Source organism: Labrus bergylta, chromosome 19, assembly GCF_963930695.1.
Source record: "Labrus bergylta chromosome 19, fLabBer1.1, whole genome shotgun sequence".
Lineage (NCBI taxonomy): Eukaryota > Metazoa > Chordata > Actinopteri > Labriformes > Labridae > Labrus > Labrus bergylta.
This window is the reverse complement of record NC_089213.1, coordinates 12,439,076-12,464,063: the sequence shown is the minus strand read 5'-3', so window position 1 is coordinate 12,464,063 and position 24,988 is coordinate 12,439,076. Positions and strand designations below refer to the sequence as shown.

The 24,988-nt window shown below is 44.2% G+C and overlaps 1 protein-coding gene across 2 annotated transcripts in view; it reads left to right on the top strand.

Annotated features, from left to right (window-relative positions):
* Nucleotides 1-24,988, top strand: part of LOC109995677 (zinc fingers and homeoboxes protein 2) — a 113,722-nt gene that overhangs the window by 8,446 nt on the left and 80,288 nt on the right. The window contains exon 2 of one of the 2 annotated variants that reach the window (XM_020649489.3): nucleotides 22,646-22,814. The gene's annotated coding sequence lies outside the window, so the exon portion shown is untranslated. Of the gene's footprint in view, nucleotides 1-19,004; nucleotides 22,815-24,988 lie in introns of those variants that run through there. The other variant, XM_065948067.1, reaches the window with a different exon arrangement.

Here is a 24,988-nt window from a genome sequence, read left to right as displayed (position 1 = left end):
CATCGGGCTGTTTTTGTCTGTTTTTCTAACGAGCTATGACATTTGATATATTTAAATTCTTGTCGCTGATGTTTTCGTGACACGATGTAAGACACACTGCTGACCTGATTATGTCTTGCTGTAGAGGTGGGCGATATGGGAAAAATATCATATCACGATTTTTGTTTTGCAAAATTACGATCACAATTTTATCACAATTTTTTTTCGTTTCTGATCTTTAGACTAATTTGTAAGTTACTGACTAGTTCAACCAAACTTATTTCCCTGTATAATGTTTTTAAATGCACAAAAACTTTGCTGACAAGTTTAGTCTATTTGAAAAACATCTTTGTAGGAGGTCTGGAGGTCTCACCCCTGAACATTTTTAGCATCAGAAACGTCTTTTCCTCAATTTGATAAATATTTATGCACAATTTTCTCACCACTTTGAAATTATGATTTAGTTATGTGTCCTCTTTTTATGTTCATCAGGAACATTTTCACACAGTGATGCATTCATTTAAAAACATGTAGACTTCGAGTTCTTGTGTTTCTGTTCTATTTAGCCATGCAGAATTCCTACAGCTGTAGCTTCATATCTGCTCTGCAGCCTTTGTTCATAGGCTTTGTTTTTTATGACATCATTGGACTAACTTTAGTTTTGTTATAATCAAACATAATACAGAATGTGTTCATTCTGTGACACATGATCAAAGTAAGTTTTACTGAAAGAAGAGTTTTATTCATAGAGGGGGCGGGACATCGTTGATTGACAGAAAGACAGTCACCATGGTTACTCACTCTCACCTGGCTGCTGCACACAATGTGTAATGTCGTTTAGTGTGATCCCTATAAATTTGGTTATCATTAGGTGAGCTTCGGGTGGAGAAGTTTGATAGTAACTTTTAAAAACTGAGAGAGAGCAGAAAACACAGACAGCAACATTTTAAACACCGGGGTTATATCTCCTATCAGTGTCTGTCTGAGCTACGCTCTGTCTGACTCTCAGCAGACTGTTAACGTCTATCCGGCTCGTTAAACGGTTTCGCTATCCGAGATGTAAACTTAACTGTGCAAACTATGCAGATAAGTTAACTGTTGCTCACAGCGTGTCGGTTTGGAAAAATATCAGAACAGTTGCATAAAACCGAGATGGAGTTGTTTTTGTGGCCTTTACTTTTAAGTTTCGTTTTTGTTTTCACCACGGAGCAAAAAAGGAGGGAGACGCGTCTGTGTCGGAACATGATCTGCAGCATGATAGAATAAACACAATAGCCCGGTTCTACAGTTTCCCTGCTTTGGCAGATTGTCAGCACGTTAAAATCCTTCACGATCCTAGATCGTTATATCGCCCACCATCATCATCTTGCTGTGTTCTCACATCAGCTCATCCTGAAAACAGGAGTTTTTCAGGAGTTTTGTGCAGGATTGAGCAAGGCTCAAGAAACGTTTAAGGATTATACAAATCCCATTTCAGTTGCTTTTTAGCCCTCATGAATCTGTTCATCTGTTCATAACATTTGTCATGCAAACATAAACCTTGATCTTAAAATGTAGTTTCATCTCAACCTGCACATTAATCGTCCCGAAAAAGGACATGGACTGAGTTTTCCTTTTAGTCTTTCTAAGTCACAAGTCAACCGGTTTATAAGACGTCATCTTTTCACCCCGTTCATGAAAATTTAAGCACCACATTTATAAATAATGAAAATGTTTGTCTTTTGTATTCCTGCAGTTCTTGCTGTGTCATGATTCAACATTATATAACGTTAAGTTTCTGAGCTCATTACTTCAGATTAGCCTCCGTTACATAACTGCATATCTAGGCCTGAGAATGATTCATTTTTTAAATCTATTCATGATTCTGATTATAAAGAATTTCGTTTTAATTTGAGTACATACTAAAAACCAAAAAATACTGGTTCCCTTCAGATGCAGCCTGCTCTCCAGCCAATAGATTTAATAATTTTGTGTAATTTAAGATATTTTAGGAATATAACTGGTCTATTTTTAAAGATGATATTCCAGCAGATGTTTTACAGACTTTTACATGTGTTGAGTATTCATCAGTCTGTGAGGTTTTATTTCGATTTATTTGCATTTTGCTTAAAGCCCCAATATGTAACTTTTCAGTTTTGGTGCGCTTTGGCGCCAACAGCAGGTCTCTGACTGCAACTGCACTGAAAACGATTACGCTTCCCATCTAAAACAACGTGCATTTGTTGGCAAGCAGAGGGTGAGGAAGCCGGCATTGACGCCGTGAGAAGATAAAGAACCATGTCGACTCAAAAGGTACAGTAATATTACCAGATTTTGATAAAACCTGGATGTCTGCCGTCCGATGTTTAGTGTGAGTATATGTATTCAACTGTGACCATGATATCTATAGGCCGTAGCTAAATATGTATATGCATACGTACTAGTTATCGGTTTGTAAGCTTATAAAGTTTTTGGAGACAACGTAAGACGGATATATTTATCTATTTGTTTGCAAACCGGAGACATAACTTCTGTAACTTTCTGCTCCTGGTAAAGCTGCTAAACGTGAGACGATGACACCGGAAATGATGCAGCCTCACGTTATGTCTAAATCTGTTATACATAATCTGCAAGGATTTATGACGTTGCTGTCATTTAGTTAGCTGCAGACACGGTGAGAGTGAACGGAGAAAAGTTGAACCGACCGTTTGACCGGATCACGTGTATTCCCGACTTGGTCTGTATGGATCACGGATCACCTGTGTGCTGTAGCACTAAAAGTAAACAGGTGTGCGTGGTAGCTCGCGCTCTGGTGTTTGTGATTGTGTGTTTGCACTGCAATGTATGTTGGTCTGTCTCAGCGTGCCCGGCGATGACAGCAGAGAGAGGAGCAGGGAAAAGTAGCTGCAGCTAGGCTACATCAAACGCGCTTAATACTCCGTTTATTTTTTTATGACTTTTTGATAAAACATTTACCCGCCCTGTGGCGGATAGCCCTCAGAAATTTACTCGCCAAACGGAAAATCTGCCCACATTTGTGTGCTTGGCGGGTGTCAAGTTCGGACCCTGTTCTCACTCACTGTAGACAGTCATGACTCAGAGACACATTTACACAGGATAGACTGGAATACTGATATATTTAGGTGGAACATATCGCACATTCTTTCTTTGAGTGGATAATCTGCTCAATCGATTACTGTAATAACATTATAGTTCCTTTATTACTCAGCCCGCTTTAGATTACATTATTTAGAACGGTCTGTACTGAAACATCAGCAGTCATAAAAGGTTTAACAAATGTAATTTCCCTCGATTTGTTAAGGCTTCTGCCTATCTTAGGACGTTTGTTAAATAAATAAGAATAAAATAAGAACAGACAGACGTCAGGTTCAGATATGTTTATAAAAAGGGAAACCAGTGTGAAAGAAATAATAGAAAGAAAGCAGGTAAATAAAGAGATGGTGCAGAATAAATCCAAATTCAAGACGATATGAGGAAGATTTGTTTAAGGGACTTCTGGTTCGTCACATCCGACCAGAATGAGAATAAACACTCTGTTTCTGAAATAAATCATACTTACTTCTTATTTCCCTGTATTTATTCCAAGCTGATTGAATTAGCCTCATCCTGCCGCCCTGCTCCTCTCCAAATGTAGCATTCATGATTCTGGAGCTCTCAGCTTGTTCTCTCACACACACCGAGTGTAAATAGGAGGAAATAGTTCCTTGGCAAGCGGCCGAAGAAGAGACACAAAAAAAAAAACCCACAAGAAACCAAGGAAGGTTTCTGTTTTGTACTTTCACAGTCTTTTGAAGCCTAGAAAGGATGAAATAATTCTACCTGGCACATCTGTATTAAAGGTCAAACACAGAACTTAGGCACCATGTTGATCCAATCTTTGGCGCTAACAGTCGAGTGACATCTGTGTGTTCGAGGAGTCAACAGGATGGGGCAGGTGTGTGATGTTAATGGAGATGTGTTTGTGAGCAAGCTGCAACCTCTGGCGTTGCAAAATGAAGCAAATGTAGATGTTAAAAAAAAAATACAGTTTCTCCTAAAGTGAGTCGATCCCCATTTGGTCCCATATTAAAACACCCTTTCTCTACAGCTCATTTCTTTATTGGACAGGGGTTGGATTGTCTGACAGGAGGGCGTGTTGTAGCTGTTAGCGAGGAGGCTAAGCTTCACTTGAGCTAAATCTTGAAGCTGTCGTCTTTGTTCGTGTTGCTTGCTGCGCTCGCTTGTTGATGAGCTCGATGGGCGAGATGTTCACTCATCTCCACCTCTCTGTCTGCTTCTAAATGTGCTGCAGGTTAGATGGAGTCATAATTTCCAATATGGCGACCTCCATCGATGGGCCTCAGTACTTCTCTTAAGTTACTAATGGTTGAAGTCACTGATGCTACGTCCATGTTTTTATACAGACTATGAAGCAGACACAGAGCAGACTTTATAGCCCCCTGTAAAAAGTCTGGGTGACCTCGGGTTGTTTACAGTGAGCGGAGTGGACAGGTGATGACTTTGTTCACCTTGAGCGGAGTGTCTCTGCTTTATACTCTTTACTGCTCGTCTCAGTTGTCTGTATTATGTAGTTGATTGTGTTAAGAAATAACCTCATATGAAGATTTCTCTTCCTCCTGAATACTTTCCAGGCGACCCCCCACATCCAAACCAAACTGAGTTTTTGGAGTTGTGAGATTGAGTCTGACTGATAATCTCCTCCTGTAAGGCACGTGTGAATAAGGGTTGTCATGATACCAGAATTTTAAACTTTTCGACAATACAAGTAAAAATCAGACAGTACAGATACCTGTTTCGATACCATGGCAAAAAAAAAAAGTCCTGGGCACTAAATATTGGGTCATTGGTTGTTTTTGGATCTCCTGCACACTCTTAAATTCCCAAAATAATTTGTTTTCTGAAATCTTTCCTATTTGTGCAATTTAGACCATAGCCTTTTTCATATTGCAATTCCACACAAAGCCGAAACGAAGCTCCTCCGTCATTATGACATAACACGATCATCACGATCACCCCCCATCATGCCTCTGTGACAAAATATTGAGAGGGAAACGTCAATATGGTACCTTGAAACAGCGGAGTGAGTAGGGCTACTGTTCTGCTCTCTGTGACCGCTAAACAAATGTTTTCATCTTTGAGACGCTCAAACGAGAAACGTTGGTGTAGACGACCTGTGAATTTGAATGGACCACCACAGCTCTCTCTCTCTCTCTCTCTCTCTCTCTCTCTCTCTCTGTGAGTGATCGGTCATTTATTTAGGGGAACGTTTAGAACCTATTGTACTGTAACAGATGTTACAGTCCGATAGGTACAGATGTATTGTGGTAAACACGTGGTTTTGACATCCTGATGTGTGAAAGCATTTCTGAACTTGAATGTCCTGAAATTGTCATGAGCTTGTGTGTGTAAGGGGCGAGGGAGAGAGAGAGAGAGAGAGATCTGATGGAAATCTGCATTAGTTCATGAAACACTGATTCCTTTAATTTGAATATCTGGAGGACATCAGTGATCTCTTCTCAAACCTGATTATCAGGGTTAGGATTAGTTCATTGTATCCCCCAGTGTCCCCCCTGGCTCTTCCAGCTGTAACTAAAAGAGGGCATGATGAGGGCAGACATTACTCACACTGTCCCTTCACTCTGAACAAAACCTCAGTGCCACCATCACTCCTAACGTGCTGAATGTGATACTCCCTGACGGAGGCTCATTCATCTCTAATGAAAGAATCTGTTTCAGCCGTTTCTCTGCTTACCAACCCCCCCCAACAGCCTTTTTTGGAGGGGGAGTAGTCGAGAAGTTTAAAATAATATTGTTGGGATGAAAACTGATGCTGCAGTTCCTCAATCAATCACGTTACCCGATCAGTCTTGAAGAACTTCATTTGAGCGTCAGGATCCCTGATGAGGACTCAGTCCATCAACAGAAGATCAGAGTGAATCCCAGAGCCGGTAGGAGACTCGATACGGACTGGATGAAAACATGGAGCGCCTTGGACAGCACCTGGAGCTTTATGTAAGAAGGGCTGTCAAACGATTACAATAGTTAATCACCAATAATCACATTTTTAATTGCATGTTCGAAATTCCATTATTTGGCATTTCAAAATAAAATATTTCAGCTTTTGTTTTGAATGTTTTTACTGTCTTAAGCTGAGAGTACTTTGCTTGCTGTGTGCTTTTATTTTGAAATATAGTAAGGCCCTTCTGGTAGATGGAAGGTCAGGACAGAAACAGGAAGTGGTTAGGGATCACAAACTAATGTCAAACCCGATCCCTAAATGACTCGGTCTTGGTCTGGTCCTGGTCTCGGAGTACTCTGGTCTCGGGTATGTCTTGGTCTTGATTAGTGTGGTCTTCATTACAACACTAGTTCTAGGGCGTTAGTAGACAGGGAACATCCCGAGTTATAATCGGCATTCTTTGTTTATCATATCGTTTTTGTCGAGATAATAACAAATAAGGTTTTGTATGTGAGGTCAGCGTTGGATTTTAAATGTAAACAGGTGTTATCCACAAACAGGAGTCCATGTTGTGTTGTAATTGACTCCGCCCCCTGAGTGTGTTCACAGTCTTTGATTCCCTCTCTGTCTGAATGAACTCGCTGTGTTTATGTTGTTGTTTCAGATCGCAGAGCTGTGGTTATTATTTATTTTCACACCAGACGTGTCCTTAAAAAGAAAACGGATTCAGTATTTAATGTTGTGTGAAGGTAAAAGACATGCGGCCGCAGCTCTGGTTGGTTACATTAAACAAGCGTCTGCGTCTCACTCCCACTTATTTGGAATGAGAAACACTTTGGTGCGACTTTGAATGGAGTTGATGTGAAGTAATTATTAGCCGAAGGAAGCCGGCGGCTCGGCCTGTGTGTCTGAAAGCAGCAGGGCGCTCCACTCTCTCTCTCTGCTGCTCCCGCCCTGCAGAGCGCCGCTGCATGCAGGTCAGTGTACTGCCCGTATTTGTCATAGTGACCTCTTTCTGTGTCTGCAGCGCCGCTCTTACAGAAATGTGAACAGACAGACTCTGGGTGTGTGTGCAGAGTCGAGCCCCCCGCCGCGTGCTACCTAACATCCACATTAATATTTCACAGCGAGTTTGAGCACCTCGCCTTGTGTTTGAGGGGCGTGCGTCTGGATGAAGAGCAGTGACGCTCCACTTTTCTTTATTTCAGAGCAGGACAAAAACAAAGGACGAGAAATCTCTTCCGAATAAGAGCAAACAGGTTTTTTAATTTTCTGTTGCTTTAATCTCAAAAGACTCCTTACTCTTAATTTCCCATAAAGCCGTTTTTTTCGCTGCTTTCTTTTGAAGTCTGTTTTAAATATTTATAAGTGGTATTTTGGCTTAATTCAAAGTGTACACAGCGGAGATGAAACAGGGAAAGTTTAGTTTCAACGAGCTGGAACAATCTTGCAGACATCTTTGCTTTTCTTTGCAGCATTTCCGCTTCATTAGACGCCGCCTGTATCCGGCGTGAACGTGAGATGAAGAAAATAAAATGTAAACCTGGAAACACCTGAACCAGAATGTTGTTTTCTATCTTTAACACCATCTGTTCATGGCGTGTGGTTGTCAGACACACAAAGGTATGAACGTCGACGCACAGAGCAGTCGACCTCATGCTCGTTAGTTCCCCAGTTGACTTTTTCATGTGGTAGAAAACTCCACGTTTTGGTGAAGTATAGACAAGGCGTAAACCACAGGAACTATTTTAGGTGGAGGCGGCGGTGAAGGACTTGCGCCATCCTGCCATTTCTCTGCCTGACTCATCATCACCAGCTCAGGAAATAAACGGCTGTGTGCCTCCACCAGCAGCAGATGGTTTCCCAAATTCAGCAGCCACTCCTTGCTCTTTTAATAGCCAAATTAATTTGATGTCAATCTTTTTTTTCCAAGGACATACGGACATCTGAGTGGTTGGTTTCTTGCCAAAATGACAGATTCACCAGAGAGGCAGAGCGATCCACCAGATGTGACCAAACTGAGCCGGTTTGGCTGCTGATTACATCACTTCCTGCTCAGCAGAGACACTAATCTGCACCAAAAACCAAATTATGGAGTAATCCTTCAGTTAGACTTTAATGCTGCTGTTTAGCCTTGGATACAAGAAGGAGCATTTTACTAAATGTCAGGGTAAAGGAAGCTTTGGTGAGTTCGGCTCGACTGAAGCTTCTGTGAATATTACTGATGTTAAAACTTTAATGTTAAATCCCCTTGACACCTGACTCCAAACTAAAAATCGGTGACATCAAAACTTAATGTGTTAATAAGCTTCTACAAAAATCTGAGTGACATACATATTCATAACTTTTAGGAAACCTCTTTCAAAAACAGCTCTGGTCATTTCTCAGGACTGTGTGGGCGGGGCAGCTCTCATCTGTCAATCAAAATGTTCCCCCAATCACTGTGTTCAAAGCGTCCTGGGATACCTAGCCATGCTAACGGAGCTAGCAGGGCCACTTTTTTTTTGGGGCCTTCGGAAATCAGGGAGAGAGAGAGTGGGGAATGACATGTGGGAAAGAAGCCACAGGCCGGATTCGAACCTGGGCCGCCCGCCCGGAGGACTATAGCCTCCATACATGGGGAATGCACATCAACCACTGCGCGAGCAGCGCCACTTTTTAACACCTTGTCTCCCTCGTTGTGTCAAAGTCATCCACAGAAAGAAAACGCTCATAAACTGTTTGGAAAATCAGCTTTGTGTAGCGTTGGTTTGTTGGAAAAGAAACTTAAACTCAAGACGAGTGAACAGCGGAGGTGGGCGGGGCGACTCTAGCTGAACTGTTGGCTCTCAGTAGGCAGAGGGAGGCAGGACACCGCTACGGGGGGGTTAGACGACGCCTGGAGCTCTCCAGAATTGGGGCTAGAGCGCAGCATGCGGTAGTGCCTTTGCACGACTGCGGCACAGCTCAACAAAACGTTTGGCAGGAAACTTCTTAGACTTTTAGAGAGTTGATATGATCAGTTCATACATAAAATAATCATTCCAGGGTCTTTTAAGCGTTGTAAGAGAAACATTCAGCTCTCAATCATCATTTTGGCAAGGTTTACTAAACAATACCTGTCCAAACTAACACGCCCAAAAATGCTACCATACTCGAAAGACTACTTTAGCACATGCTGGAGATGTTCATGGTTTCCTCTGAAGTCAGGGGGTTAGAGTTCGGATTGTTGCAGTGTTACGAGCTAGCACCGGCTACACATATACATACAACGAAAAATAACCTGAAGGTCAAGAGTGACAGGTACGGAAAGGACTGATTCTCTCACAGGGAAAACATAAGGTTAGGTCAGCTCACCTATACGCGGGTCTGCCGGGGCACCGGCGGCCTGATCGCACCGGACGGCTTTTAGAGCGATGAGCCCAAGCTTTGTCTTTGAGTTCAGTTTTGTTTGTGGTAGTTGGCTCCCATAAGATACGGCTGGTTTCTAAAACAAGTCCATGGGAGTGGGTCATCTGTCAGGTCGACAGCTTCCAATTTGGCGTCCATACGGGTCCTCCGTCAGCTGCCACTTCACCTGTCTGATTACGTCATTTAAAGCGACAGAGCACCGCTCTGAGCACACCTCAGGAATGGTGCGTTCAAGACTATCGGACAATCCAGTAAACACAGCTTAAACCCATTCTCTATTCTCCGCTTGAAAACCAGTCCAAAGTAATTAACAAAACAGACAGATAAGGATGAAGAATAAGAACCTTACTGTTTCCTAACAGCAGCAACTCAATGAAGCCTGTTTGTATGCCCATGTTTACGTTACTGCTGGTGGTTAAGAGGCAAACATCTTAACTGATGACATTCAAATAAATAATTAAAAGTCAAAGTCAGGAGAGGTGAGGGAGCATTGCCAATGTTAATGTTTGGTTTACCAAGAACCCGTCAACTTATGAGGAGTACAAATATATAACCAGGTACGAGTTGTGTTTTTGACCCAGAAACATTAAAGGAGCAATATGTAACTCTGACACCTTGTGTTTAAAATGGGTACTGCAGTCCAGAATCTAAACATAGTAGAGAGCTGTCTCCCCCCGCCCCCTCCTCTCTTGAGTCGATGCTCACGCAGGTTGCCATGTGGTGGACACTGAAGCTTCAGTGTTTATCCAGCTCTGCATCGGTCTGTGAACCTTTCTGCGTTTTAACATCTCTCCATTTTTCAAAAGCGTCTCCAATATTGATCCTAGTTTGAGCACGTTTCTGCTCGTGGAGCTTATTAGAAACATGCAGAGACTTTTTAGGTCGGGTACAATCACTTCTATCTGAACCAGTTTTCTTGCCCGCTTCCATCGCTGCAACACCTGTTGGTTTGACCTGATAACTGGTCTCATATCTGGCAAACCGAGGGGCTTCCAAAACGTCCGTGTGGAGGTGCCTTAAAACTGCCTACCTTCTCTGGTCCAAACAAATCCAAAGCATTCAGGACCAGAATCTAAAGTTAGAAGGACATACTGGCTGCTGCATTGTTGTCAGAGAAGCCAGCACTTCAACATAGCATGTTTCCTTAATGTCTGATCATATAGTAAGGTCACTTTATCATGTGGTTTATATTGGCTCTACAGGCGATTGATCAGGTCTGACTTGTCTCTATCCGTGTGAACGGCGATAAAACCTGACTTTCCGTCATCAGTTCAAACCGGTCCTTCTCCTCGCCTCCTCCTCCTCGCCTCTTCTTCCTCGCGGCTCCTCGGGACTGAAATGACCTTCCCACTCGAGTCCGAACAGAACAGTCGCTCTCATCTGAAAACTCATCTGTTGGAGAAGTACCTCCTGTCCTCGTCCTCTACCTTCTCAATCATCCTCCCTTCTCCAGTTTCTACTCTCTCTTTCATCCTGCAGTAAAAATAAAGAGAAACGCTCCTCTTCTCTGGTTTCCTATTACTTCTCTGTTTCTCCCCCGGTTCACTCAACAAGACGCCAGCCGTGCTTTAATCTGAACCATTTAACTTTGTAAAGCTGCTTGAAGAGACTTTATGATTTGTTTCGTGTACGCTGTGCTGAAGGACAGGAAGTCTCAGATCCCCGAACGAAACGTAAAAGTAGATATCGATAATCTATCAGGTTTACATTAAAGAAAACGTTACGTGACCCTCGTTTCAAAAGGTCATAAATCCATGTTCAAACTTTAAGATGGAAAGAAAGATTTTCCAATTAATGTTGTTTTCAACCTTTTTCCCAATAATTAAGAACTCCACCATCCATTGAACAGTTTCATCCTTCTATCCATCCATCATCCAACTATCCATCTATCAATAAATCCAAATCAAACTTTTCCATCCATCCATTTATCCATGTTATTAAGCATCCAACCAACCATCCATCACCCACCTATCATCCAATAATACATTTCATCCACTAATTATCCATTTATCGATAAATCAATCAGTCCACATTTCTGTGAATGTTTCATCGTCAGCTAGTCAAGGGATTCCCAAACTTTTCAGCTCGCAACCCCAAAAGTAACGTTGCTATCAACTGCGGACCCCCATTGTCCTTGGAAGTGATTAAAACGTTTAATTATGTGCACAACCAGGCACACTATTACGCCTATCCAAATAGTGGCATCAGAACAGCACAAAAGAACACAAATGCCCAAACACGTAATCTCATTTTAGATAGAAGAAAAAGACCTTTAATGTCTTGATCTACCTTTTGTTTATCTTCATAATAAAGGCTATTAAGTAATTAATTTAATGATTAGTCAAATAGACCAGTGGAGTCCAGAATAGAGCAGAACATGAGCCGGATGTTTCTACACGGATGTAAAAGTTGTAATGATAACTGAGAAGCAGAGTGTCAGTAACTCAGTCCACCAGAGGACGCTCTGGAGATCGCATTTGATGGATAAAATTACTCTGGGTTAATTTCCTCCATATTTCTGCACGTTGTCATGGAGACCAAGGGTTGCAATACCACCGGTAATGGTGGGGGCAGTGTATGCAAACCAGACCAGCCGAACACAAACGAAGAAGAACACTTTGGAAATGTTTGAGCTTTGATTCGCAAGTTGGTTAGCTCTCCACGGAACAGAGGAGCTGGGCGGAGATTGGACGGGAACTGAATGTCAGTTGGATGGCAGCGATGAAGAAGTGGAGGTCTGTGGCAGACGGCGCCCTCTAGTGGATGCATTGTTTTTTTTTACGTCTAAACAAACGTAAAGTACGGGTGGGAGCATATGGGTAATGATGGATATTTTGCTAAAATCTACGTTTCTATTTTAACACGTAAAGGAGGGATAAATGCTCCACCCTCTCCTCCTTGGTTACCCCCCCCTCCCTCGGTTACCCCCCCATCCCTCGCTCCTTCTAAGTTTCCCACAGTTCCCTGCTTCACCTCTTGAACTCAGCCAGCAGCCGAGGAATGGAGCAGGGGGAACGGCAGGAATGTAGCTCCCAGTCTGAGCCAAAAGCACAAAACAGGGAAGGCAGAACTCACAGGCCACGCCTCCTTCAAGTGTGAGCCACGTTCTGGTTGGCTCCATTCAGTAGGCTGACCACAAATTTTCCCTCCTTATTGGCTGCTTTTCAATCTTCACTCCCCGCTGCTCTTCGGGCCTACCGGAGCGCTCTCATGCTGTGTGTGTGTGTGTGTGTGTGTGTGTGTGTGTGTGTGTGTGTGTGTCGACCGACATCACCGTCTTCAGCCCACGTCTCTGCAGGATGATTATTCTTTAGCTCGGGACTAAAGTTGTTAAATGGTCGATACTTAAACACTTTCAATACCACAAGTTTTAAAACAATATAGTCTCTGTAGTTTTTAGGATCCATGATATCGAGAAATAACGAAGCGATGAAAAATTAACATCTAGTTCATGAATCAGGAGAGGAATGAATCCACCAGAACGTGCAGACTAACTCCTGCACACGGGCTAGATTGCACAAAAACATTGACATGGAAATGTTGCCAATGTTCTAGTGCAACTTAGAAAGTGTGCAGAAGGTTGTCTGCTGTTTTTCTTTTTGTGATTATCAATGAGTGGGGGGGGGGTTCGTTTGATTTTTACTGGAATCATTCTGAAGTTTAAAAATCTGGTATCATGACGACGGTTCTCAGGTTGTAGATTTACATTTTTAACTTCTGTGCAACATTACTGAAGCAACCACTCACACACACACACACACACACTCCATTACTGCAGCATTATCATCCCTCATAAAACGCGTGATGTTAAAGTATATGAGGCAGGAAGTAGGGTTATTGTGATGCTGCTTGTTCTGTGAATTGAGGCTAAATCTGTGGCTAAAGGCTAAGTTTGTACCCGGCTATTCTTAGACTGCTCTTCATCGTACAGCCGAGGATAATAAAGATAATTCAGGCCGGGTCATCGGGGACGTCAGCTGCGTTTAGGTCTCTCAGAACAAGCTGAAGTATCCAAAGCAGCAACGTTACAAGGAAACACAGAGAGAGGAGTTCAGAGGTCAACACGGAGAGATGAGGTCATTAAAGGTATACTTCACCCGTTGAAACATGAATCTGTATTGACATTGGGTCATATATGTAGTAGAAATGAGAATTTTGAAGTTGGTGCCTTCTTGACCGAGAAAAGACAGAAAGTGTCTTTTTGGCTCATGTGGATTAAAGACAACAACTCCCAGAATGCACCGCAGGCCACTCCCATTGATCTAGAGAGCACCGCCTACCAAGCTAGCTACTACCAGACTGAGACGAAATTAATTTCACACACAAATTCTAATGAGGAGTTATGGGCGGGTTGAAAACATGAGGAACTAGCGATGTCGTTTCATGCCCGCTAACCAAAGCAGCCTCCAATGGCGCAAAATGACGATTTTTGTGTGCTTTGGACACACACAGTGGAAACTGAGGGCGGGATGCATGACCATTCTAAAATACGACCAGGTTTCTAAAGATACAAAACCTAATGCAAAGGGGTGAAGTATCCCTTTAAGGAGAGAGGAGGTCATGAAGGAGAGAGGAGGTCGTGAAGGAGAGAGGAGGTCATTAAGGAGACAGGAGGTCAGAGGACTCACAGAGACGTCTTGTTTTCACTCTGGTGTGTTTGCGTCTGCAGAGTGGTTAGAGGATGGTTTGTATTCCAGCTGATTCATAAATTAGAGACGGGCCATCAGAGAGAAGTCGCTCAACAACATGACCTCTATATTTGAGAGGTCGTTTTAAAGGCTAGGTGGAAGTCAGACGCTCTTTAATGTTGATGATGATGAAACTCATTCAGGAGAGAAGAATCACTGCTCTCCTGTTCAACGTCATCCCAACACCTCCTCTGTCGTGTTTTATAATAACAGATTTTATTTGTAGTGCTTCAGAAGTAAGAAAACATCATCCAGAGCGTCAACGAGCTAAACTTTAGTTTTATGAATGCAGGAGGCAGACAGTGAGTTATAATTCATTAGATTTTATAGACAATAAATAATCATCTCTGTTTCTCAGAGTCCAAAGTTTGACTCCAGTTTGCTCATTTTGTCTAATGATGGTGATGAAGGCCTCCTTCACATGCTGCTCGTACTTAGAGCCCGACCGATTAATCAGCTGGCCAATAAACCGGATGATATTATAATATCCAGTGACCATCGACTAATTTGATCCCAGATGTGCGGCGATATTTCTCGATTTATTCACCGGTCAAAAATCATTTCAACTGAGTTTCATTGTTTTGAGTTTACATGAGTTCATTTGACCTCCTTCGGTTCGGAAACTCGGCTCGAGATTGATTCTTCTATCCGTTTTGAGTTCAGCTTTCTGAATCTGATGACGGAAAAAGAAAGAAGTCATGTTGAGATCTGCCACTTGGCTGTTGACACCGGTCGTAAACATGACAGGAACCTGCACGCACACATCGTGGTCGAGTTCAGATTAAAGCTGGTGTGTCACTTTGTCTTCTGCAGCCCTCCTCACAGCGATGCTCACGACTCTTTTTCTGTCTCATTGTCTGAATTCCTGCAGATTTAAACACTGCTGATTAAATGGTGTGAATGTTTTACACATTCTGCGTTCAAGCAGCCAAACTCTCCCGCTTCTCGGCGTGCCAGGAGGCGTTGTGTCACAGGCAGCGGCGCTTACAGTAGATTCATTAATCATGTTATTTATTTGACTAATGTCATGGCGAAGAAACAAACTGTTGGATCAGGAGGCTCCGGACTTGGATGAGGGGCTTGTGGGGCGGGCCGGGCTGCAGTCCGGAGGCTCCGCTCGGGGTTCTTTCTCTTGCTCTGAGGAGAGGTGTTCGGTCAGAGCCAGACTCCTCCGCTCATCTGCATCTGATTTAAATTTCCTGCTTGCATAATTCCCCCGTTAATGTGGCGCTGCTCGGCACTGCCACAGCTGTTTTGCCTTTCCTGCCTGGCTCTCCTCACACAGCCGAGAAAGGGGAGGGGGGTGGAGGGGGGTGGAGGGGGTGGAGGGTGGAGAAAAATGTTTAAAAGGAAAAAAAAAAAATCTGCAAGTCATGTGGTGCAAAAATACAGTACAAACAACGTGTGATCCCCGGAGAGGACGGAGGAAGAGGAATGGAGTCAAACACACCCCCTCTCCCTGTCTCACCCCCCCCCACCCCCCTCTCTCTGCATGTCACAGCACCACACCCCCTTCTCCAGAGCCTCACTGAGCATGTGCAGTGATGAGCCCCCCGCCCTCCCCCCCACTCCTCGTCCTCACACAGCCCCCAGCTCTGCCATGCTTGTCCTGTAATTGGTTGGTAACAGCACCACGTTGCACCAGGCGGACTTCAACCAGCCGCATTAGTCTGTTTACGCATTCACAGCCCTATTAGAGGCTGTTTGTTTGCTCATTAGCAAACCCGAGCTGGAGTTTGAACCCTGACACAGCCGCTCTAATCGCTAAAAAATCGTAGAACATGGGGGAATTTATGCCGGTGACGTTGGCAGCGAGAGATGTTGACAGCTGACGGGGTTTCCGTGATAATCTGGCACCTGTGGTACAGTTTGTCCTGAGCGCCTGCAGATTAAATCCTGTGTTTAAAAAGGTCTGAACACATCTGAAAGCATCCAAGTCTAAAGCCCAAATACGTACCAAGCATAAACCAATAGATTCAGGGGTTGAATGTGATTCTTCTCGACGGGATGTGTGTTTTTAGATTAAGTCAGATATGAGATCTTGGTGCCGTCTGTACCCTGCATGCTGTCTGACACTCTGCAGAAATGTTCCATTGTTGAAATAATGAACCTCCTTCTGTTATTGATCTTGTGTTGCCCATTTGTAGGATCTGATGTGACACAGTTCTGACACGTTTATCTTTTTAATTCACTCAAAAGTCTAATTTTAGTCTACACTGGAAGTATCCACGTACTAATTGTGAGCTTGAGCTCTCAGCAGGTTTTTACTGCAGAATAAAAATTATTTAATGCCAAAGTAAGCGAGGTTTGCGTAGTTCTAAAATAGATTATCAGAAATAATCAACCCCGGATTCAAATCCTTTTACATTAAAGTCGACCTATTCTCCAAATCCCCATTTTTAAACTGTCTTACTCCCAATTTCCACACACTCTGTGCACGCCGTGCTTTATCAGGGTGTGTGTGTGTGTGTGTGTGTGTGTGTGTGTGTGTGTGTGTGTGTGTGTGTGTGTGTGTGTGTGTGTGTGTGTGTGTGTGTGTGTGTGTGTGTGTGTGTGTGTGTGTGTGTGTGTGTGTGTGTGTGTGTGTGTGTGTGTGTGTGTGTTTCCAGGTCAGTCACAGCTGTTGTGTCTGTTTTTTATTACTTTCTCAGCAGGTGGGGACGAGGACTCCCCCCCCCTCCCCCCCCCCCCCTCCCCCCCCATCTTTATTCAGCTCGTGGTTTCTTTGTGGCGTCCTGTTATTAGCTCGGCCGAGCGCCGGTCATCCCGACATATTGAGACGTCTGAGGTTATCCTGCATCAATAAGCGCGCAGGAATTCACCGCTGTCCACATCAGTAATGAAATCTGTGGCGTTCTTTGTTATTCACCGCTGCTCGTTGTGATGGCGTGCAGTCAGAAAGTGATTGAGCTCGGAGAGGAGCTCTGATGGTCACGTTACGTCTGTGCGGGACGCCAAGAGAGCACGAGAACATTTCTACAGTTTGTCATATTTTACACATTTATTAGATTTAGTTCTGAGCCGAGATCTTTTAGATCCAGATGTGCAACACCTTTTGTTCTTACCACCCATATGAGCGGCTGTGGCTCAGTGGTCGAGTCGTCGTCTCTCAACTGGAAGGTCGAGGGTTCGATTCCCAGCTCCTGCAGCCACATTTCTTCCCAAATCTCCATTTATCTTAAACATGCTTCATGCAGAGCGACCGAGGATCGAATTCCTGCGGTCCTTTGGACATATTCTGATTTGGTTGGTAAACTGACTTCTCTAATGCTAACATTAACATCCGTCCACACCGCGGCGGCGATGCTCCTGAGGACGCCAGTGTGGGCGTGCAGCTTTACACACTCTCTCTCTCTCTCTCTCTGATTTCATTAATTCATGGTGAGCTGTTTGTCTCTCGTCACGTCTGATGCTTCAGTAACAGTGTACAGTGTGTTCAAAAACAAGCAGATGCAGAGTTTCTCTCGTCTTCCGGTGTGATGTCACGCTGAGTTTGTAGAGCGCGTCCCCGACAATTTAACACTCGTTAAAGGCTTAATATGCGATTTTTCACACTTTCACACAAATGTAATAGAAATCAAATATATCCTCTGAAAAAAACTCTGTGAGTCATGACTGTCTACAATGGGTCCGAGTCCCGCTGTCTGTGATGCTTTCCGAGCTTTCCTAGCCGTAGCTTCACTTTGTTTACATGGACGGGACGGCCGGCCGGCTCCTCTCCTTGCGTATAGAAGTTGTTTAATTGAGGGACTAGAGAAAAGAAGAATAACATACTGTACTCGCTGCTTAATTGAATGTCACGTAAGCGTTTCTAGATCACCATCATTTCGGGTAAATTTTCATGCAGTGTGAAGATACGAGCATAATAAAGATCGCTAGCATTAGCATGCTAACATAACAATGCAGCGCGAGTTGTTTTGGTTTCATGCTGGTGCTCAAGGGCGACATCTGCTGGATCAAAAAATCGCATATAAAGCCTTTAAGAAGACGAGATGTTTGTGATGCAGGTTTTTAACCAATGGGAGCGATGTAGGAGAGCTGCTGGTCACTTCAATGAGACGTTCCTACTTTTATTAGTGTTTAAGTATTCCATTCATGCAGCAGCCAACCGCAGCAGGCGATCAAATCAGCTGTTTTTTATTCCCAGGTGAAGACTTCACGAGCGACTGTAAACAACCATCTTTAGCTTTTAGCAGTATGGTTGTCACGATACAATCCTTTAAACTCGGGCGCTGGTTACACCACGACTGATTCAGCTTTGTGGTGTTACGGCTGTTCGATTACACGACAACGGCATTCTGAGCGCTTGAAATCTGAAACTTTTGAAAACAGCGTCTCTGTCGTCGTGTGAACTGGAGACATGAGTGAGTACGTGGACTACAACAACAATGGCCGACTCTGTGGGTGACTTCTCGTGATGAAGACGATGTCGTTTGATTGTGAAGGCGAGTGATCAAAAATGTATCAAAGTAACGGACGTTTTGACGGCCTGGTTGACGGCCTCTGTGCCGCACAGATTTGTGTTCATGGATTCTTCTTCTCTTCTCATCAGAGTAAAAACTCATCATGTTGATTTGAACGCATTTACGTCCTCAGTGTCTCTGTCACGCTAAACCTGCTCAGTAAAGAGAAACTGCACTGATTGGAAGGCATTTTCATTCGGCTCAGGGGAAGGGGGGTGAGGGGGGGTTAAACCTTTAATAATCCGGTCAATTAAAAATGATTAGCTCCTAATGACCCGGTAAACGTTTAATCCTGTCGTTTCTGTGTGGTGGGAATAAATGTTTCCTTTCTGCTCATGTTTCACACGTGTAAAGGTCGCACGAGGTCAACAACGCGTCACCCATCTGTTCCTGCAGGGGGCGCTGGAGTCCCATCCATGGCGGTCTCCATGCTGGAAATGTTGATTCAGCCGTTTCACGTGCTGAGGGAGGGAAGGGCGGGTAAGGGGAGGGAGGGGGATGGACTTGTGCCCGATGTAGGTACGACGTGAGGAAACCAGAGGGGTGGAGACTCTGGGTGGGGGAGTGGTCTCTCTTCGTTGACGTCTCGATGGACCCCCGTGGAGTGGTTTGGGATGGCGGCTGTGACACCAGCGTCAGAGGAACAGGAGCGACGAAGGCGTGCGAGTGAGAACCCGCAAAAAGAAATCCTCCACAGATTCAGACTTATAAAACAGCAGAGCGTGTTTTTCAGAATCAGAATCAGCTTTATTGGCCAGGTATGCTAAAAAAACACAAGGAATTTTACTTTGGTAAACTGTGCTCTCTTTGTACAAATGTATAATATTAAATATCAACAATAAACACAAAAAATAAACAAATAAGCAAAGGCTAATATGAACAAGGCTAAATAGGATGATAATAGTGCAGTGGTGAGTAGTGCAAAGATGCTGAAGTAAACATGAGGAATGTTTTTAAGTATTTACATTAAAAAGTGTGCATATATGATAATTTAAATTAAACAATATATGTCAATTCTGCTAAGAGAATTGTTACATTGTATAAGTTCATTCACAGTGACAGTTTTGTTCCAGGGTTACTTCACAGTGACAGGTCTGACACTCTGTGTTCTGTAACGCCTGCCAGAGGGGAGGAGTTTGAAAAATTTGTGTCCAGGGTGTGAGGAGTCTGCAGTGATACTACCTGCCCGTTTCCTGGCACGGGACCGGTTTAAGTCCTGGATGGGGGGCAGGTCGACACCAATGATTTTTTTCTGCAGTCCTGATAGTGCGTTGCAGTCTGTGTCTGTCCAGTTTGGTCGCAGATCCAAACCAGACAGTGATGGAGGTGCACAGAACAGACTGGATTATGGACGTGTAGAACATGATCAGCAGGAGGATTGAAGCGGATCAATCAGCTGACTGTCTGTAAACAAAGACCCGTCTTTAATAGACCTCATTAATGAGATTCAGGCGAGGATAAGACTGACGGACGGCCTCCTCCCTCGCCGCCGCCACTCACCGTGAAAACACACAAAGATATTTCATTAAGGCCGAGCGGCTCATTTGCATGTTTTCTGAGCACTAATTAAGATATGCAAAATATCCCGGCGAGCGCCGCCGCCTCAGTACATTTAAAGAGACCCGTCGGCTTGGAGGTATGCATGGGGACTCGTCTCTCGCCTCCACATTAATGTGAGACGTAGAGCAGGTTTATCTGTGGGACTCTTTAATATGAACACGGCGTGCAGAGAGGGGACACGGATGATGCAAAGAGAGTGTAAGCTCTCCCAGCGGAGGACACATGGACAGGACGGTCATCAGTCTGAGCGCTCATCATCAGGAGTTCATCGACGAGGAGGCGGACTCACTACGAGATAACCAGGATGGTTTTGAGCCCGAGTAGAACTTCCTGTCAGACGTTCCTGAGGTGTGAGCCGCTGCTTCGGCGTCGGCGTGTGAATGTGTAGGAATGGATGAGTTAATACTGAAGGCTTGCTTCGTCCGCCACTTCCTCGTCGTTCTTTTTACGTCATGTCTTACCTCAGGAGACCCCCCCCCCCGCCCCCCCCCCCGCCCTCCCCCCACTCCTCTCTGACAGGGATACTCCCCCTGCTGTGAGGTGCATGTGTGCAAACGGCTCGACAGCAGAGAACAAATATTCTATTTTATTAATCTGTAATAGTTCAGTGATGATGAGCTCCAGAAACACACACACACACACACACACACACACACACACACACACACACACACACACACACACACACAGAGGAGCTGGATGGTGTCAGGTTGGTGATGGATTGAGGATGAGGTCAGTCCTGAGGGGGATCCAGACTCAGAGGAAAAGACCTCCCCTCTCTCTCTCTCTCTCGCTCTCTCTCTCTCTCTCTCTCTCTCTCTCTCTGTTTCGTGCTGCGTTCCTCTGATGATCTCATCCACACACACACACACACACACACACACACACACACACACACACACACACACACACACACACACACACACACACACAGAGTAAACACACACCTACACACCACATGCACTCATCCCATGGCGGGGGAAACACTGCTGGTGATTCCCTCTTAAAGGAGCCTCGTGATGTTTTGACTGAATATTCTCAGAAAGAAACTTTAGATTTTTTCTTCTATTTTCTTATCATGTTTTACGTCCTGATAAGATGATCAGTGATAACTCTGCTGGTTTCCTGTTGTGAAAGTGACGGCGGCTTTGTGTCGGGGTTCAGTTTTTGCCGTTGCACCGTGACCCTGACCCGTGATAGGTCGATAAATGGTGATCACGTTGGACGTGCAGTTTGAGGGTGGTCAGGGAAACGTGATGCGTCACTCCCAAACCATTTCTGTGTGATTTAATATCGGCATGTTTCAAATTTCTCTCGTTGCTGCAGCAGAAATCATGAAGGTCATAAAAAGAAAGATATTTTACTTTCTTCTGAAACACAGAAGAAAGTAAAATATAGAGTTTTAGTATTTATAGATTTTTGACTTAATGGGAAAACATCCGGGCTAAAAATCCTGTTTTTATAAATTGTACATGATGATGATGAAAAGCGAGACGGGATACTCGGGCGATTGCGAAGTGTGCACGACGTGCATCATCGAAGATCGTGTGATTTCGATCACGTGACCCGGCTCATTTCAGGCTTCCACTTCTCCTGATTATATCCTGCTGCGTTCTCCCATCAGCTCACTCTGACCTTCTGCAGAATAAATATGAGGAGGCTGGAAGAGAAACTCCGGGTGAAGAGAGAAACATTCAGCTGTTTGTGTTCACACATGACGCTCAGCCAGGTGTGAAAACGTTACGTCACTAATCTACAATCACAGAGTGTCTGATCTTCAGGGGTCTTAGAAATCACCTTGTTTACATCGTCCCATCTGTCAACATGGAGGAGGCGGAGCTTATGACCGACAGTGTACTGCAGCCGGTCAGCAGGAGGAGCTCTGTGTCTTGTCGGCGTGGTCAGCAGCACTGAAGAAGAGTGACAGAGACGCCGTCGTACTTTTTAGCGTTTGTGTTCATAAAGTTTAAAACTGAAAGTGAAGAGTCCTCACCATCGTTAAACTGGCCTCGTGAGTGATCCGGACGGGTTATTTTTAAAATTTAAAAAAATGCTAAATATGTTTGTAAGATGATGTGAAATGAACATAAATCATTCTTTTGATATACCGTACAGCACACATCCTGCTGCTGATCCCCTCTCCCTCTCTCTCCCTCTCTCTCTCTTTGTGGCTACCCTCTCTCTCTCTCTCTCTCTCTCTCTCTCTCGCTCTCTCACACTCTCTCACTCTCTCTCTCTTTGTGGCTTCCCTCTCTTTCGCTCCCTGAGTTTTGGCACATGTTGCCACGGTAACCACAGCCTCTGTTTTTTTTTTCTTTTTTTGGCTAAGTTGTTTTGGTGGTGCAGTTTTGAAGGCCCACACTGGGTACCACCACTCCTTTATTTACACACACGCATGCACACACACACACACACACACACACCTACACACACCTACACACACAGACACACACACACACACACACACACACACACACACACACACACACACACTCACACCTACATACACACTCACACCTACATACACACACACACACACATACACAGCAGTATCTGTGATTTCAAGCTCCTCGCGCTCCTCTGTTAATGTCCCTCTCTGCTTTCAGATTCCACAGGAGATTACCCAGAGTGCCGCTGGCCTGAGGCTCGCCAAGAAGAGCGAGGGAGCGAGAGGACGAGGAGCACGCCCAGCAGTGATTTGCGGAGGAGGAGGTGGAGTCTCAGGAAGAGCCCCTCCTCCCTCTACTGAAGCCCCGCCCCCTCTGAGGAAGTGCAGTAAGTGGAGGCTTTTTATACTTACACTCCGTCTGAGGACTTTAATTTGAAAATCTATATACAGTCCCATCCTGCTTGACCGCAGTTTTGTTCCTTTAAATGTTGATGTTTCTTCGCTGCCTGTGCAGGGGTATTAAGTCCAGATGCTACGCTAGCCTCAAGCTAAGCTAACCAGATAACTTTATTCATCCAGCATTTGGGGAGATTAACGTTGAACTTCATGTTTTTATGGTTGTGTAATTTAAAGTCTGAAACTGTGTCTGTAGAGGAAACAGCGCTGAAGTGTCAGACGTAAAAGCGTCTTATAATCACCTCGTTGTTATTGTAGACCGTAAATAATAGGCTGAAGTTTGAGGGGGGGTTGTTTTGATTTGTTTTGTATTTTCAGGGGTTCAAACTTGTCACCTTTCGGCGAAATTCGCCGTTTTGGATACCAAATAGGTCATTTGTGTGATTCATTTAGATCTGCAATAATAATATTTGGAGGCGGTGGGGATAAATCTGCGACCCGAGCGCCGAGCTGTCATGCTTCTTGGGTCCCGCCAACATTAAGTCGTTTCATACTGATTGCGGTCAGAGCGGTCTGATTGCTCAACACGGCCTGAAGAAAGTACTTCTGGGCCCTGCAGCCAATCATTGCAACGCGGTCGGCATGAACCCGGCGTCCGCGTTGTTACAAAAATCTTGGAGGTGCTCGGCTGGGCGCTCAGACCCTCCGCGGACCATTCTCGCGCCGACCGCGATTGCGCAATATCTGCATGCCGACCGCAAGAGGCATGAAACCTGATTCAATGAGTCGCAAAGTGACAGCTGGTCAACACATGTAATAAGGCCAGAGGGAATATAAACTTAATGAAAACCAGCAGGAGCAAAACATCAGCTTAACATATTGATAATGTTACATATTTTATGATAGAAGATATGCAAAAATATTGTCATACTTGATGACTGCATTATGTTCTCTCAGACTCTTGCTCTGAGAGCTACTTGCATAGTGACTGCCCATCACATCAACCCTTAGTAGAACATGGTAAGTCCTGTTCTGCAAATTCATCCCATTTATAAAAAGGGACTGAAGGTTGGGAGCATGTGTTTTTCATGTTTCATTGAAGCTTTATCAAAAAGTTAGAACAGAACATGGATATAGACAAGCAATTGTGTTTTTCTTATTGTTTGCACTGCTTCTTTAGTCGGTCTGAATGCTAAAATCGTCTGTAAATTCACAAATGATTAAAAAAAAAAAAAAAAAAAAGTCAAACCGCTGTTTCAAGCCATGATATTTACGCCCCTGTTACGTTTCGCTTTTAATCTGAATGTCGTCTAGGCATAATGGTGGGATGAAGAGACCTCCCCCTCTCCCCCATCTTCAGAGGTAGTAACAGAGGAGAGGCGGGATCAGCTGAGCCAGCGGTGGGAGAACAGCGCTGTGTGTGTGTGCATGTATGACTGTGTGTGTATGTGGAGCTGCCGCTGTGCTGTGCTTGCTCAATGAAGAAACACTATGTGGCCTCACAGACTGGGACGTCAATAACACGCAGAATCAATTTGAACGTACAAAGACGTGATGACGGCTGAGCTTAATTACAAGACTTTTGCAAATAAAGCTGCCTGAAAACAGGCTTTTAACTATAAACAGGATCATCATTTACATAATGTCCAGTAGAGGTAGTCACCTCTGAGGTCGTCCATGGGGGGGGAAACTACTCGCTGACATTATTCACAAACAACAAAAACAGAATATCTCTCTTGAAATCCACGGGATATTTAAACATCTCGCGTTTTGTGTTTGTCCTTTATTAACACTGTCCCACAGGAAGCGGCAATTCTTTCGACCAATCGACAGACTGCAGTGTGTCTAGCTCCGCCCATTAGGGTCGGATCGGTGGACTTGGCACCCCAACAGGAGGGTCGCAAAAAAGTAGGACTCGCATCAGTTATTTTGGTATCATTTGACTGTGGAAAGTAACACCGATAAATGAACGGCAAAAAAAAGGCCAAAAATAAATCTTCAAAAAAAAAAAAAAAAAAATCTCTTATTTGAACTAAATGACGGTTCAGAGTGTGAGATCTTACCGAGCGTATGAGCTGGAGTCACAGACGTTATGAAGCCGAGATGTGCTCGTTGTTGGATTCCTCTGATTCCTCTTAATCGTTGAAATAGCTTATAATGAGAA